This window comes from Perna viridis, chromosome 13, assembly GCF_037379345.1.
Source record: "Perna viridis isolate PV_CMFRI_1.1 ecotype Kerala chromosome 13, ASM3737934v1, whole genome shotgun sequence".
Lineage (NCBI taxonomy): Eukaryota > Metazoa > Mollusca > Bivalvia > Mytilida > Mytilidae > Perna > Perna viridis.
In genome coordinates, this window is record NC_142457.1 from 20,112,949 (window position 1) to 20,130,278 (window position 17,330).

Consider the following 17,330-nt stretch of genomic DNA (forward strand, 5'->3'; position numbering starts at 1 on the left):
TATGAAGCTTACTTCACAGTGTTTGTAGTTGCCTTTATCTCAAGTTCTTCGGTCTTTTGGGTAGACGTGATGTATCAAATCCCTGAAACCTGAAACCAGGATAGATTAAATATAATACGTCATCTATTTACCGAAAACTGAGATTAAAAGATCTAACTAAACGACATTTTTCGATCCATGAGTTCATGATGACGACCATACAACTTTAGATGGATGAGAATTATTCTAAGCAACGGCCAAATATAATGAATGTAATGAGGACATCTGTTTTGACAGTTCAATTAATAACGTATTATTGGTTTAAAACTTTGCTCTCAATAGTTTTTATTTCTATGACAAAATACATGTTAAAGACAAACTGTTATATAATCACCTATATCTACAATTTGTTTGCTTTATAATCCCTTTTTCTCCTATATAATCACATTTTTTTGCTTTATAATCACCTTTTTCTGCTATATAATCACCTATATATGATATATAATTACCTATATTTGCTTTATAATCACATTTTTCTGCTTTATAATCACCTATACCTGCTATATAATCACCTTTTTCTGCTTTATAATTACATTTTTCTGCTATAGTCACCTTTTTCTGCTATATAATCACATATATCTACTATATAATTACCTATATATGATATATAATCACCTTTTTCTGCTATATAATTATCTGTGTCTGCAAAATAAGCTACATTAGCTCGGTAATCGCTATATTAGACGGCTATAATGTGCTTATATTATGATTCAAACAAAATCCTAATAAATCTTTCGGAAAAGGATTTCTTAATCTTTTTTGTAAAACATATAACAAATCACCCGACTAGAACCCACTGCTAATTTGTCGATATTTTCCCACACTTACACAAAACGATGTTCCATGCTTAACAAATTTCGTTCAAAGAAGATTTTAGTACTATATACCGAGTTGTTTCATTCTGAATGAAATGCTAACCCATATAAAACTCAGAAACTCCCTTTGGTTAAGATAATTTATGGTGCAGAACAAACTACTAATTACATGTACATGATGTTTACTCAATCTACATATATATTACCGCAGCCCTTTTTGTAATCAAATCTGTATTTAAAATAAAAATCATACGTTCATCTTCCATATAAATCAACCAACTGAGGAACCTAACACAGTGATCAGTGGTTATACACAATTTATATACAGTGATCAGTGGATATACACGATCTATATACAGTGATCAGTGGATATACACAATCTATATACAGTGATCAGTGGATATATACGATCTATATACAGTGATCAGTGGTTATACACGATCTATATACAGTGATCAGTGGATATGCACGATCTATAAACAGTGATCAGTGGTTATACACGATCTATATACAGTGATCAGTGGATATATACGATCTATATACAGTGATCAGTGGTTATACACAATTTATATATAGTAATCAGTGGTTATACACGATCTATATACAGTGATCAGTGGTTATACACGATCTATATAGAGTGATCAGTGGTTATACACAATTTATATACAAAATAATGAAACTTACAACGCGCATGTGAGTTGTTTATTCATATATTTTTGGGTATTTAAAAAACTAACATTTGAGTACGTTACGCTTGACGGCAATTTCGACAATGGCAGCCTTGAATCAATACTACGACAAGTGGCACTATATGTGTGTTAATACTACGACAAGTGGCACTATATGTGTGTTAATACTACGAAAAGTGGCACTATATGTGTGTTAATACTACGACAAGTGGCACTATATGTGTGTTAATACTACGGAAAGTGGCACTATATGTGTGTTAATACTACGACAAGTGGCACTATATGTGTGTTCTACTAACTCATCAGAAGAAGTAAGGATACACTTGATTGTAGCATTTTAAAACAAAATAACTTCACTTGAATTGAATATCATCAACCTTAATCGTTGACATTGGACGCATTAGGACACATACATGTAGAAGTAAGGCACCTTGGAATGTAATGTTGATGATAATGTATTAAATACATTAAATGGATCTAAATTAAAATAAACTCCTAATAAAGGTAACAAAAGCAAATCAGCAACTCGCACTCTACTAAAAGTCTCTATCAATATAGAACAAATTTCTGATGTTATTCAAATACATTGTCTTTTAACTAGAAGCTAATGTTTGATATTTTATTTTGATAAACATCAATAATGTCCAGTTGTCAGAAGGGTTTATGTAAGTTGGTATGACATGTGAGTGACACACTGGATGTAGGGCATAATATTATCAGTACATTCTGCCTAGTATGACGGAAATAGAACAAAATGAGGTCTCTTCAGTTTTGAGTTTCATTTCTATTGCTTGCATACACTGCTTTCAAATCTAAATTGAAAGTTTGTCAAGATCTTTCTGCTATTAAGCGTTATCATAATATGCAAAATATATACAGGTCAGTTTGTCAAGCAATGTATCATTAATTAGATGTTATACCCATCGCTTTTAAAGATCAAGATCAACTATCATAACCGCAAATGTTTTGTCGTTTGTTAAGAATACGAATCTTTTAACCTTGACACTTATATATAATATATATGTCTTGTTCGTGTTCCGTTGTTATGTTCAACTTTCCGGGTTTTCACGTGCCATTTGCTATAAGGACTTTCCCTTTTGCCTTGAGTTCATCAGTTCGGTAATTTTGTTATTACTTTTCATCTTTATTTAGTAAGGAAATACTCGAGGATGTATTTGAAATCGCTGCTTTATTCCATGCAGCATTTACCATGTTACTATCAACTTTGATCATGATCGAACATTACATTACTTAAGTAAAGTTTACCGCATTCCATCTGTATGATGACGTAGAGGTTTTTTTCTATTGCAAACCGGAGATTAAGGAAGCTGATACCAAAGAGAGTGTATCAGTAGCTTCATTCAAAATTTATTAAGTTTGATGAAAGAGTACACCATACATTGGAGACTGTTCATTATTGCGTAGGAAAATGTCTGATAAAATAAATTATATTTACCAAAAAATTTTTGAACAGATGATCGTACGTTTACTTACTATTATTGAATGTTATTGAAATTGACAAATGATGAAATAACTTGGTCTTGTCATTTTATTTACTGTCAAAACTTTGAATTCTCTCCTAATGGATATATTGATTCAGCGTCGGAGACATTTATGACACGAACATTCCTTATAAACGCATATTAAGAACATTAAGTTATATTTTATTAACCCCCTTTACATCCCTATATGTACTTTATTTCAGTAGGTTTGGCATCGAGTCATGGACCTAGGAGAGTATATTCTGATAGAGTATAGTATAGTCACTTTATACTATGTATCACAATAAGGAGGTAAGACATTCTACGCTCCACTCGTGAAAAAGAATTGAATTTTTCAAAGCCGTGAAAGATAACCCAATCATCAATCTCCAATCTTATAAGAACATATTATTCTTCTATGCGGTTTACACGTAGCACCCCTTATGCAACTACTGTCATAACCGAAAAAAAGGTAATCATTATGCTTAAGGTCCTGACCGATATCATTTTTGTCTCATTTTCAACTCTCCTCGCCATATATTCATTAACTCTTACATATGGGAATTCCTTTGAGTCTTTTCAAAGATAAAAAATAGTGAATCTATATGTCTTTTAATTTCATATACAGATTAATTGACGATGTTTTATCCATCAATAATCAAATTTCTGCTGAATGAAACACAGACATGGCTTCCCCTGCCTCATCTTTAGACATTTTTCTCGAATTTGACACCAGCAGTCACTTCATACAAAAACTTTATGATAAAACAGATGACCAAGTTATTAACATTCCTCACATTTGAAAGCAATATACTAATTTCTCCTCCATATACAGGTTTACATCTCACTGTTGATATATTTTAAGGTAGGATGCAAGGAAATGCGCCTAATGATAAACTGCGATAAGATATTGCAATCAACCGGAAAACATATTAAAAGATCGCTAACAACGGAATGAATTATATCAGAGTGGTTTATTTTAACACTGAGTGGACTACAGTTATACCTTTTTCTTAAGTTTTTAGTACACAAGAGGAATCCACAATGGAACTCGTATGACCAATATGGAAGGTTTGGATAGAAATAAAACATAGTTTAACCCAAAATTTTCCTTCAATTAGCAATGTCATTTGTGTTGAAATTAGAGACGAGCACATATTCTTTTTGGATCATGTCTCTGCAATAAACTCCAACCTAATTTCTAAATACAACATCGAATGTTTGTTGGACTGCCTACGCTATAGTTCATTTACATTTACACGTATAACTTGTGTGTATAAATTTGAGTGATTTTTGCATGCCAAGTTTAGCCTTCTATATATAAACGTTTTGTCCTTTCTCTTCCATTTCACTTTGGTATATTATATTTTTATTTTTTAATAATATAAACTGAGTTCTAATGTTTCATTTGCTACAAAAAGGTGCTTTATAAAGTTGCTGTATTTACATATATGTATTAGAGGATCTGACAAACTATACATAAATAAGGTACGCAGAAGAAACATGTGATATAATAAGATATATCATAAGGTTTCATTAGAAATTATTTGGGTCATACTAAATTACGTCAACTGGTGGTTCATCGAAAAGTCAACTCAAATTTTATTCATAATTTAACTTTCATATCAGGCAAAGTCTCAAAAATAAAAAAAGGAACATTTGAGTACTTCAAGTTGCTTGATTTTCAATTACAAATCAAGTCGTAAGACCAGTTGACAGCATACTCGCCCATGTCAATATCCTCTGGCGAATCTCGTCGCACCGATTTTGATGGCGTTTGTTCAATAATTGAATAAAACATGCCCTGACGCAAGAGAGACATCCTCAATCAAATATCATTCAATTATCTTTTGACAGTTATAAGACACACTTTATTAGTTTGCGGACGCTGACCCGGAAATCTAACAAAACAAACTTTATAGTACAATACAACAGTTATATCACAACGATAACGGTTGAATTCGCAGAAAAATTTGAGACATCTGGTCCTTAAAATTACTTTACATGAATGTTAAATTAATTAAAATAATAGATATGTGTTTTATTTTTGCTGTTACCGAGAAGTCTTTGATTTAAGATATACGTTATTTGTTTAGATAGTCTGTCATGTACATGTCAAAATAAACACATTTAATACGAAGCAACGATGTAAAAATATATTTTCACCATTTTAGAAACACGAAGAATATATCATCCCTGGAATAAAAAAAATATAATAGTCACATTTATAATAAAAAGTGAAAACAAAATTGTCAACGATTTTGTTTTTATTTTCTAAAAGTCTCCGCTTGTAGCCCATTTGCTTACAGTTCTCTTTATTTATAAGTTTCATTGGTCTTATATCGCCTGGGGCCTGTTTTCATTGTTAACCTTGACTACGGTAATACACGCTTCGGACCGCATCAACTCAATACATATTTCACTTGTACATAAATACTTCAAGGAAAATCGTATTCCGTTCCCGGTCACATGATATTAAAAAAAACACAAATGTAAGTGCATCCTTTACATAATTGCAAAATCTTAGTCTCACAATTCCATAATTTTTTAAGAATTGAAATGAAAGTTTTTCTCAGTTTCCGCTATATAGATGACGTATTATTTTTAAACAATCCTAATTTCGGGGATTTGATACATCGTATCTATCCCAAAAAACTTGAGATAAGGGATACTACAGACACTATGAAGTCAGCCTCGTATCTTGACCTACTTGTATAAATCGATAGTAAATGAAAACTATTGACCAAACCTTACGACAAACGTGATGATTTTCCATTCAGACTGCCAGAGCTTGCCGAAACTACGCAGACTTTTTGTATCGCGCTAGAACTCTAACAAATAGGCTTCTGTAACAGGGTTATGTTGCTACAAGATTTAAGTCATTACTACATAAATTTTATGGTCGTCATCATGAACTCGTGGATCGTTATGGTGTATCCATTTGCACCATGATTTATTCAACGTGACATGGTTTTCCTTTCATCGTTTGTCTACCCTTAACTTGATTTTTTATGAGCAACTCGTTGGGTGTTTCTAGAAAAAGCAGAGGACGCTTACCCTACCGGTGCATCTGGTCCATGCTGCCAGTTTTTAGTAGAGTCCGAGTTGCTCATTTGCTTTTGTTACTTTGTATGTATGATTTTAGTTACTTTATGTTCTTTGTTGTGTATGTGTTTTCCATGTCTGGTCTTTGTCTGTCCCTGGATTACATTCTTTTGATTACCAATATAACATTGGTTCCCTTGATTATTCCTTTACAAAAGTAATATTACTACAATATCGCATCTACATTTTACCTTAGTGTATATTTTAATTCAGCTACAGTACTCAAGAGTTTATCTTCAGTCACAAATAGATTGACTGCGATGATTAAAACTATACTAAATATCAGTACTTTAGTGTAGCATGTCCAAACAAAAATAAACAACGTTTCAAGTATAGCACCGCACCATAACTCAAAATGGCGATATAAAACCCCAATGATCTGATCGGTAAGAAAGTCTCAATTAACAAATATTTTTTCCAAAAGAACCAAAATATATGATATTTGCATTTTTCGTTTAAAATATAACTTACATCTCGCTTGGGGACGAACATAAACTACAAAATGTTTTAGTCAGGTTAAAGGAGGAATTTGTTCGTTTGTTTATTATAACCTTGCACGTCGTTACCGGAGTTTTGAAAAAAAAAAACTTGTATAGAAGTAAAAATAAAGATTATTGAGATTCAGGTAAGAAGTTAGTTCAATCAGTATCCGGAGAAATAGTGTTAACTATGAAGCCCCACTCATTGGTAAAAATTACATTGTATTGACTACTAATTATTGCTTAGGTGGTCGCTATTTGTTTTAATACTGTTTATTTACTCGCCATAGATATGAAGAATGATCAGTTCAATAAAGCTTTGAATTTGTTTTATAAGGTTATTATTGTTGAGTTGATACTGTGAGCTTTGAGTGAATTGTAGCTTTGATATAATATAAATGATTAATGATAAAACAAATCTATTGTAACATATTACTCTTGTATGCACAATTATTTGAATGAAAGTCTTGAAACTAAACGGAGCCTTTCAAACATTCTACAGTACATAAATAATATTGTTGTCAGTCCGCCGAAGTGTCCCCGTTGAGATTTCTAATAATGATGGTCTATTGCTGGTTCAAGGAATTATTATAACACATTTAGTTAAAGTAATTACCAGCGAGGCTGTCAATAATTGTATAGCTGACTTACATGGGTATGTGTTTTTTTTTTTAAATAATTTTGTAATGAATCGTGTGCGTTTGATCTTTTCTTGACTTGACTCAATTTATTCTCATGACTTGTCAAGGAACTCGGTAATTCAAATTCTTTAATTAGTAAACTGACCCATGAAGATAATGTACAATTTCTCGTAATTAAGGATGACCACAATCTGACATCTACTGGAGAACACAATTCATTTAACATAGTTCAAGGCAATGCTAACCTACGTTCACTAGCTAAACATACCAATACATAATAAAACATAAGACTCCACCGTATCACAACTTGAAAAAAGGTACTTCAGAACTTAGAGAATATTCTAAATTCATACGAAAGCAAAATATCCTGGAAACGTCGATTTGAGTCATTTTGAGAATATTGTCAGACTTAATTAACTCAAGTAATCATGCTATGAATGCCTTGTACATACTTTAACAGAACAACAATATTCTGAAGGTTTGAATGAGTAGAGAATGCTAATACTTAAATAACCAGTTTGGAACAAAAATACACGCACGCGCGCAGAATACTTATAATGTAAGTCACAAGTTAAAAAAATAAGGGGAACAAATTAACATGTTCAGAGCTATTCTTGTCTAACAGATTTGATAATATGGAGGGCAGTTTTAGCCAGTGAAACAAATGCACGTTTTACTATAACATCCGGCGGTGATTTAATTCTTTTGCCATTGTTGATTTATGATTACCGTCAATATATCCACCAAAGCTTGAGATAAAGGAGACTACAGAAACAGCCTTTTCTACATCTTTTTGGGCCTACATCTCGAATTTGACAGCAGTGGTCGTCTCAGCACAATATTTATGATAAAAGAGACGACTTTAATTTTAATAACATAAATTTTCATTATCTGCACAGCAATATTTCTTTCATCTCCTACATATGGTGTTTATATTTCACAATTGATTCGCTACGCTAGATCAAATAATAACTAATCTGATTTCCATGAACGCCTTGAATATGTGCGTTACAGACCCCTGAATCAGAGGTATGCGTCTTACAAAATTCATAACAAACAATATACAAAAAAAATTAAGAAACATAGTCATATCACTCCGTCTCTGGTTTCCCTCCATTGTCTACCTATGCGTTACCCTTGCCAGCAAAATATTTTCATGCACGCTTTCAAATGTCTTTGTGGCAGTGCTCCATCCTATCTACGAGACTTGGTCCATGTCCATCAGCCGATATGGTCACTGCGATCAGAGGACTGTTCATTTCTCATTGAACATCGCATCCGCACAAAAACTTATGGCGAGAGACGTTTCGATAAAGCAGCTGCTATTCTGTGGAATAACCTATCTGGTACTCTCAAGAATGAACGGTCACTCTGTTGTCTTAAAAGAAGTCTGAAGACACACCTTTTTAGATTTGCATATCAAGATTTTTAACTGTCGTTTAATTATTGAGTCTCAGATTTTTATCAGCTGTCTTTTAATATTGAGAATGTATTAAATGTATTTTACTGTTGAGATATTTATTTACTGTCTATTTATATTGCTATGCACGTTTACAGTACGTTTTTATGCATTGTTCAATATTTCATTATTTTTCTCCAAATGTTTTCATCGCTACATGATTTTTTTCTTTTCATTAATTTTTAATTTCTTTTTGTTTCATTATTTTAAGTTTGATAACATAATTTTTAACATTCTATAAAACACCATTTAAGTTTTTGTAAATGTATTTTAATGTATGTTGTAAAGCGCTAAGAGTATTTTATTATGAATATTTAATGCGCTATAAAAGAACCTTGTAATAATAACAATGTTTTTTTAGATATCAGTTTCTAGTTGCAAAATACCCAGTTTCCTCTAAAGGCTAAAAACCACTAATTCCACTTTCCATAGGCTTCTATGCTAATTTCACAATATTCAATGGCTTCTCTGGACTTTACCTTAACTTTAACCTGCAGAGGACTATATATCAGCATGATTCTACATATGTCAGCTCACAATCCTCAGAATGTCATGTGGGGTTAGCAGACTTGCAGTGCAGTACTGGTCACCGGAAGTGAAGGGTCTATAAATAGCATGGGAAATCCCAGTGTTTTCACAAGATAGGGGTATATTTAAAAATCATTATGGAGATTAGGCTTCACATCACAAGAAGCAAAATGCACCTATAAAATGTACAGAAATGTTTTTCCTTTCAGAAACTGTTTAAATTTTTTAAATAAGATGAGAACTTTTTTCACAGCACTATGAGGAACAGGGGTAATTTCTGCGTAGGACTATTTTTGCGTACGTTCCAAATGCTCATTGGTTGAATTGGTGGTCTGTAACCTAAAGAGTCACTTTTTGTCTTAGAAAAAATAAATAACTATACAGGTATCTTTCTACACACATACTGAATGCATTTGCAAAGTTTCAGTGAAATGTGACAAGCACTTTTTTAAATATTTGATTTTTAAATATAGGGTAACCAAGTTGTGCGAGCAAAAAAGTGACAATATTCTACCATACTGAAATGCATTAAATATTTGCAAAGAACTTTTTCTGACTTTTCAAATAAAAAATATCAATCACAACTTGTTTTTTAACAATATTAATGAAGAAATAGTTTTAAAAGTAATCATTTTCTGAGAAATTGGTCTATTTTAAAAAAATTATTTCTGACATGCCTCCCCCTTTTTCTTGATCACATGTCAAAAATCCTAAATCTTTAAATTTTCACAAAAGGTGATATATTTGGCTTTAAATTTGTAAATACAGTGTTTTCACATTAAAACATGACCAGTAAAGGGCACCTAAAGCAAAAAAATGTACTCAATAATGGATTTTCCATGTTGCCATAGGGGAATGCTTATATGGCCTTAACCGCAGTAATGAAAGTGAGTTTTTCCTCATTTCTAACCTAATTTTTGCTCAAATCTACACAAAACTTGATTTCAAGTGCTTATTACCACCATATTTAAGTAAATATAGCCCTCAAAGTTTAATATTTGGTATTTTTACCAAATTTTCTACACTTTTTACAAGATAGGACATAAAAATCAGCCAAAAAGACCAATTTTCCATAATTTGGACCTATAACTTAAAAAAATGCATATTTTGAAGGATTTTTGTAGTGTATTCCTCTCATGGCAAAGTTAAGAAGATCTTCAAGTACTTTAAAGCTATTTCAAGAAACTTTTCATTTTGCCATGGCTTCATCTTAAGGCTAAAAACCACTAATTCCACTTTCCATAGGCTTCTATGCTAATTTCACAATATTCAATGGCTTCTCTGGACTTTACCTTAACTTTAACCTACAGAGGACTATATATCAGCATGATTCTACATATGTCAGCTCACAATCCTCAGAATGTCATGTGGGGTTAGCAGACTTGCAGTGCAGTACTGGTCACCGGAAGTGAAGGGTCTATAAATAGCATGGGAAATCCCAGTGTTTTCACAAGATAGGGGTATATTTAAAAATCATTATGGAGATTAGGCTTCACATCACAAGAAGCAAAATGCACCTATAAAATGTACAGAAATGTTTTTCCTTTCAGAAACTGTTTAAATTTTTTAAATAAGATGAGAACTTTTTTCACAGCACTATGAGGAACAGGGGTAATATCTGCGTAGGACTATTTTTGCGTACGTTCCAAATGCTCATTGGTTGAATTGGTGGTCTGTAACCTAAAACAATGAGTAATGATCGCTGATTTACGGAATATGACAGAAGCATGCAAATGCTTTTTAATCACCACTGGTATAGTCACGCCACAATGAAAGAGGGAGGTAAAGCGCGCAGTTAAACCTAGATTTAACCTACCATTCCGTCTGAAGTGCCTGAGCCAAGTCAGGACCATTGCGGTACCAGCTGCTCTGGTGGTGTAATACCTATTCTGCCATAATTACTTTAGACCTGACCTGATTATGAATCGGATTAGTGTTCGGTTATTTCATTGTTACCGTTATTTAAAAATTATTTTCCTTTTTCTAAGGGACATTCAAGATGTTAACGTATTCCTTAAAGCTTAAATATTAAGAAAACCAGCTCGAATTGAAACAAATAAAAACCACTAATTACTGAGGGAGAATTTTTATAATTCTTTGAATTACATATTCTAGTCTCTGTACAATTTAATGTTATGTGTTTTATTTTACTGCCTTGATCTCTCTGTTTAACCGACACTATTCATTAGTTCCACACTGTTTTTCTCCTTTAGATTGTTTCTGTTATTTTACTGTAATGATCTTGTCATTTTCAATGTTGGCATCATCTGTGTCGTTCTAAAGGTTTGAAGGTTGAACATTATGTACTTCGTTGAATACAAAAATACCAATCATATACATATTGTAAATTTTGATACACTGTACACGTGATTCAAAGTTAAAGTAATTCGTTGTTTATTCTCCATTTTGTTTCTCCTTTTGTCCATCGACATCTTGGGTGCATGAAAATATTTATTTATCCTTTGAATAAGTCTAAAAAATGACATATAACAAGAACAGAATTAGAACATTACCTAATTTGTATCATAAATCAAGATATACAGAGATATTTTAAATCTTAATCGTGTGAACATTTATATCCCCACAGGAATCACAGTTATATTGCGTGATTGTATTTCCGTGCGTTTTACGAGACTTCCGTGTTATTTCGTTAAACCTGAAGCAACTTAATCACGTGGGTTGTCTTTACATTAACCTACTGTCTGACCTTCCACATCCAAATTCAAAATATGTACCGTAAGGGAATATTAACATCATGTGTCAACTGTAGAGAGATTAAAAATCGGATTGATAAAAATCTAAAAGGATAATTTAGGAATGGTTGTTATTTTCAAGCCAAACATCCAATAGACAAAATAAGGAAGAACATTTTGTTTATAATTTGTATAAGGACTTAAATAATTATTTTGTTTGCTACTAGATTTAATTTAGCCTTAAAGCTTTTTGTTTTGGCGATTTTCTTGCCAAATAAAATATATAAAAAAAATCCACTTTAATCAGCATTTAAAACTTTTGGTTTGATTTGATAAAATACTTATTTGTAAGCATTTTTTACCTTTACTGACAAATTTATTGTTTACATCCCCAGAATCAAAGGCTGCTTGTCACGTACTTTACATTTTCTTTTCATTTAGTGTAACACTTTGTTTCATATGACCAAAAATGTACTAAAAGAGCCCCTTCCGATACTTAATAATATTAAATGCTCACTGATGTAGATCGTTGCCTTATTCTCACTTACAGTAATGATGAAACATATCATGGTTGCGTGTTAAAGAATAATTCGAAAGAACAAGAGAAATTTCATTTGAAAAATTAATGATACTATAGATTAATATGTCTTTCTCTAACACGAAGCATTATTGTTTACTCAGAACCTCAAAGATAAGATAGGTTTTAAAAATCCCATAATCATTATAGTACTTTAGAAGCTAAGTGAGGTTTTCATCTTTTAATACATGTGTAAACAACTCATTTGGTGGTGTAAGGTTCTCATCTATTAATACATGTGTAAACAATGCATTTTGTATTTTGTTTTTACTTTTACCGATACTTTATGATGTTTATGGTCTACTGAGTTAACGATCCTTTTTACTTGTATGCATACTACTATGATGTTTGGGATCTACACAGTTATAGACCCTTACATCTATTTTTAGACCCAGATATGTGGTGTGCATACGTCTAATGTAACAACAAAGGGTTAAAGATAGCAGTCAGTTTCTTATGGCCAAATATAACATGGGCATTCAAAACCCGTTCCATAATTAGTCAACTACGTACTTTAAACGGTAATGAATTGATGTGAAGTCACAACAAAATCACTTTTTATCAATAACATTGCACAAAACATGTAAACAAATATCACTTACATGTTTTCATAATATACTTCAAGATCCATGGATTGGTTTCCTTTCATATAGGAAAAAATCATATAAAATATCGTATTCCGATTTAATTTTTTTTAACAGATCCGTACAAGAAAACGGTGATTTGTTTTTCTTTAACGCACCGTATTCCTTAAATATATCATGATCATTAATACGCTCCATTGGTTTTTATATATAAAAAAACTGGCGAATTTTGTTATATTTCAAACAAAACTTAAAGACATAATGAAATTACGAAAAGAAGATCTGAGATGTTTATCAGAGAAATAACTTTTAATACGACTGTACCGTAATTAGCTTTTGGTCTAAAGAAACCTGAATAGTATATGGTTTGCTAATGGCATACTTCTATGTGCTATTTGTAATTCTGCCTTTTCTAGACTAAGTACAAAACACTATTATCTGCTGCAGCGCATTGAAAGTGAAAGGTTTCCCTTCTATGGAGATTAATGCATCTAAACATAGGTTAGTCATTACAAAGAATATTGGAATCAATTAGTACTAACTCAACTAGTACTGGCGTGGTAAGTTTATTCAGGAGGGTCTGCCTTGGAATCAGCTAGTACTGGCGAAGTAAGTTCATTCTATGGGGTCTGGTGTGGTAATTTGATTAAGCAGATTATGCATTGGAATGAACTAGTACTGTGGTGGTTGGTTATTTCAGAAGGGTCTGCATTGGAATCAGCTAGAACTGGCGTGGTTCGTTCATTCAAAAAGTCTGCGTAGTTACGGCAAGCTCTGGCAAAACGTATACATGTATGAGTTGTGATATGAAAACTCCATACGCAGGTGCTGAAGGGATGTTGACACAGATGAAAGGAAAGTTGACATTTCTGAATGAAATGTCATCACGTTTGTCGTAAAGTTTGGTCAACAGTTTTTCTTTACCATCGATTTCTAAGTGTATGTCAATATATTAGACTGACTTTACACTGTCTGTGATGTCCTTTACCTCAAGTTCTTTGGGGTAGATGCGATTTATCAAAACCCTGAAACTAGGATTGTTTAACGACGATACGTCATCTATATAGCGGAAACTGAGATAAAAGTATTTAGCTAAACGATGTTCTTTCTTTCAGATCGCAATGTATAAAATCATCGAAACTAGGATTGTGTAACGATCCACATTGAATTAATACCACTACGGGAGTAACAGGTGTTGTGGTAAGACTGGGGAACCTCTTTGACAGCTGAGAGTATAGGATTTAAAAGTTTTGAAAGAGGTGTGATAATACAAAATGAAAGAGGTCATTTTCTTTAAAAAAAAATTCTAGAACATGATTCCCTGACATCTGTATGTAAATAATTATCCTGTAAACATTTCTTAGGGTAAAAACATTTGATTGATATGTAAAGTCAGCAAATGTACACGAAACATACCCATATTAGTTATATATTCACGAATAAAACACTAATTATTAGCTATGCTTAAACTTTAAATTCCACTTGAATAGATTTGAGAATGACGTCCTCATAATAGCAGTTAATGCTAAATGAAATGATAGTTTGGAAGTACTGAGAGCCCGATTTCAGTCTGCCAGGAAATCAAGATGTCGTGAAAAAGCGACAAGAGGGGAAAATATCCACAAGAAGATTTAACAAAGTATATATTTATATCAACTTCGTCCCTTAACAGGTTACATCTACCTCATATAACTGCATATGACATGCACACATGTTAATAAGTAAGATAATCGGAACAAAAACTATGTAGATGCCTTAATTGATATCGATACAATAGACAAATTTTAAAATATTATGGTTATTCAATTAAATTTGATAAAGATCCACTCTATGTTCAAATATTTCTGCTTAGTATGGCTAAAACTCTACTAAAGTACTAATTTCAAAAAGATTGTTCTATCTGGAATAGAATAATCACGCTGAAGGCAACGTACGGTTAAATATCATTTGTTTTATTTTATACGTGATATAATAAGGGACCTCGTCAGGTTACCCTCTAGGCAATTACAATTATACCACATGAATTCAAACCATTAACAAAAAGAAAAACAAATAATAATCGTGAAATATCATTCAAGTTTTAATCTTGATGTTTCCATGGGTGTTTAGTTACTTTTATTCACAATGTTTAGATGATTTAGTATAAGTAGTAAGTTGTTTTTGTAACTATGGTCAGTAGGTACATGTAATTATACTGATATTCTTAGGACAGGAAATGCATATTGATAACTCTGAAAAAAAATTAACTGTAATATATTTGACACAATTAATCGCTGAATTTACCTTATCAGGTTAACCAGACACGCATCTTATAAATCGGATGTATAATCCAGAAAACCCTGTATTCAATATCTTATCGGATGTATGTCATCTATATATCTATACAAAAATGAAATTGTATTTTCATCAAATGAAAGTAGATCATTAGCTGGTTTGTAATTGGCTTGTAGTCTATATCATATTGTTATCTATTATAAGTAAAAAATCACAATTAGATGGCAATAGCTGAATGATGACATGATACCAATAGAAGACCAATAATCTTACACTTTCTTACATTACAACATAAAACACAATAAAAAACACTTTTTTTGCCAAAAGGGAGCATTTTAAGTTTTTGTGGAAACATCAGTCACTTTCACATGAAATTGAAATCCCACAATTTAATTTCGACAAGTCATTTTCATATTGAAATTCAGGCGAACAACATATCGTTTCCGATTTTTTGCATAATCTTGTTTTGCATGTCAAACTTTACCTCCGTAACAAATTGTCAATTCCTAGGCACCTAGGTTTCCAAGATATTACAATGTGCTATAGTTTAAACTTTTTTCCTATTCCTATTTAAAGTGGCTGCCTTTTTCGAAGTACTTTAGGTACAACTTCAGATGGTACCGGGTATGTATGCAACGTTTTGCAAGATTCAGCCTAAGGCTTATGGTTTCTGAGAGACTAATCATGGAAATCTAAATTCTAGTGGAAATAAAAAAACAGATGTAATTCAGGGACAAAGATAAGACACAGAAAACATACACAACAAAGAACAAAAATACCAAAATAATACATACTAAGTGACAAAAGTAAATGAGCAACTCGGGACTATGGCTGTTGAACAAATCGGTTTTCATAGTACAGATGGATACACCGTAATGATCAACGAGTTCATGATGACGACCACAAAATATCTGTGTTGAAGACTTCAATCTTGGAGCAACATAACACTGTTCCAGAAGCTTTATTTTAAGAGGTCTAGCTCGATACAAAAAGTCTGCGGCAAGCTCTGGCACAACGTTTGAGTTGTGATATGAAAGGAAGGTGGACAATACGGAATAAAAATTCATCGCCTTTGTTTGGTCAACAATTTTCCTTTACCATCGATTTTTAAGTGTATGTGGCTGACTTTACAATGTCTGAAGTATCCTTTATCTCAATTTCTTTGGGTAGATGCGATGTATAAAATCATCGAAACTAGGACTGTTTTACGATAATACGTGGTCTTCATACGTGGATATAATAAGGGAAACTGATATTAAAGGATCTAGCCAAACGATATTCTTTCTTTCGAATCAGATCAGATATAAAGTCAGCTTCATAAGAGTGAAGGAATAGGTCAGCAACTAGAGGACAAAAATTTGTTTCCATTGAAATACCGATTATTTGTTGAAAAAGGCGCCACCACACTGGACAAATATGTTATCGATAAAAAGAATCCAGCATTTTGAAAACATCCTCTTTGGTAAAATCATTGCTTTAAATGCTGTTGTATTCTGACAATAATCTTGAATAGAGGGTTTCGAGAAAATCTTGTCGTTCTCGTTTCATTCATTTTCTTGTGTAGTCCCCTACGGCATCCGTATGAACTTTAAAATTATCTTTCCAATTTATGAAGTATGGTTCACGGTATATGGAATCTTTAGAAAGGACCTTACGGAGAGATTCGTTTTCAATGTTTAAATCTTCTATAGTAGGATGACAGGAACGACCATGTTTGAATGAAGAAGATCCGAAGGAAAGAATATCGTTTCGTTAGATCCTTTAATCTCAGTTTCCGCTTTATAGATGACGTGTTATCTTTAAACAATCCTAATTTCGGGGATTTGATACATCGCATCTACCCACAAAAGAACTTCATATAAAGGATACTACAGACACTGTGAAGTCAGCCTCATAGCTTGACCTACGCTCAGAAATCGATGGTAAAGGAAAACTATTGGCCACACTTTACGACAAAAGTGATGAC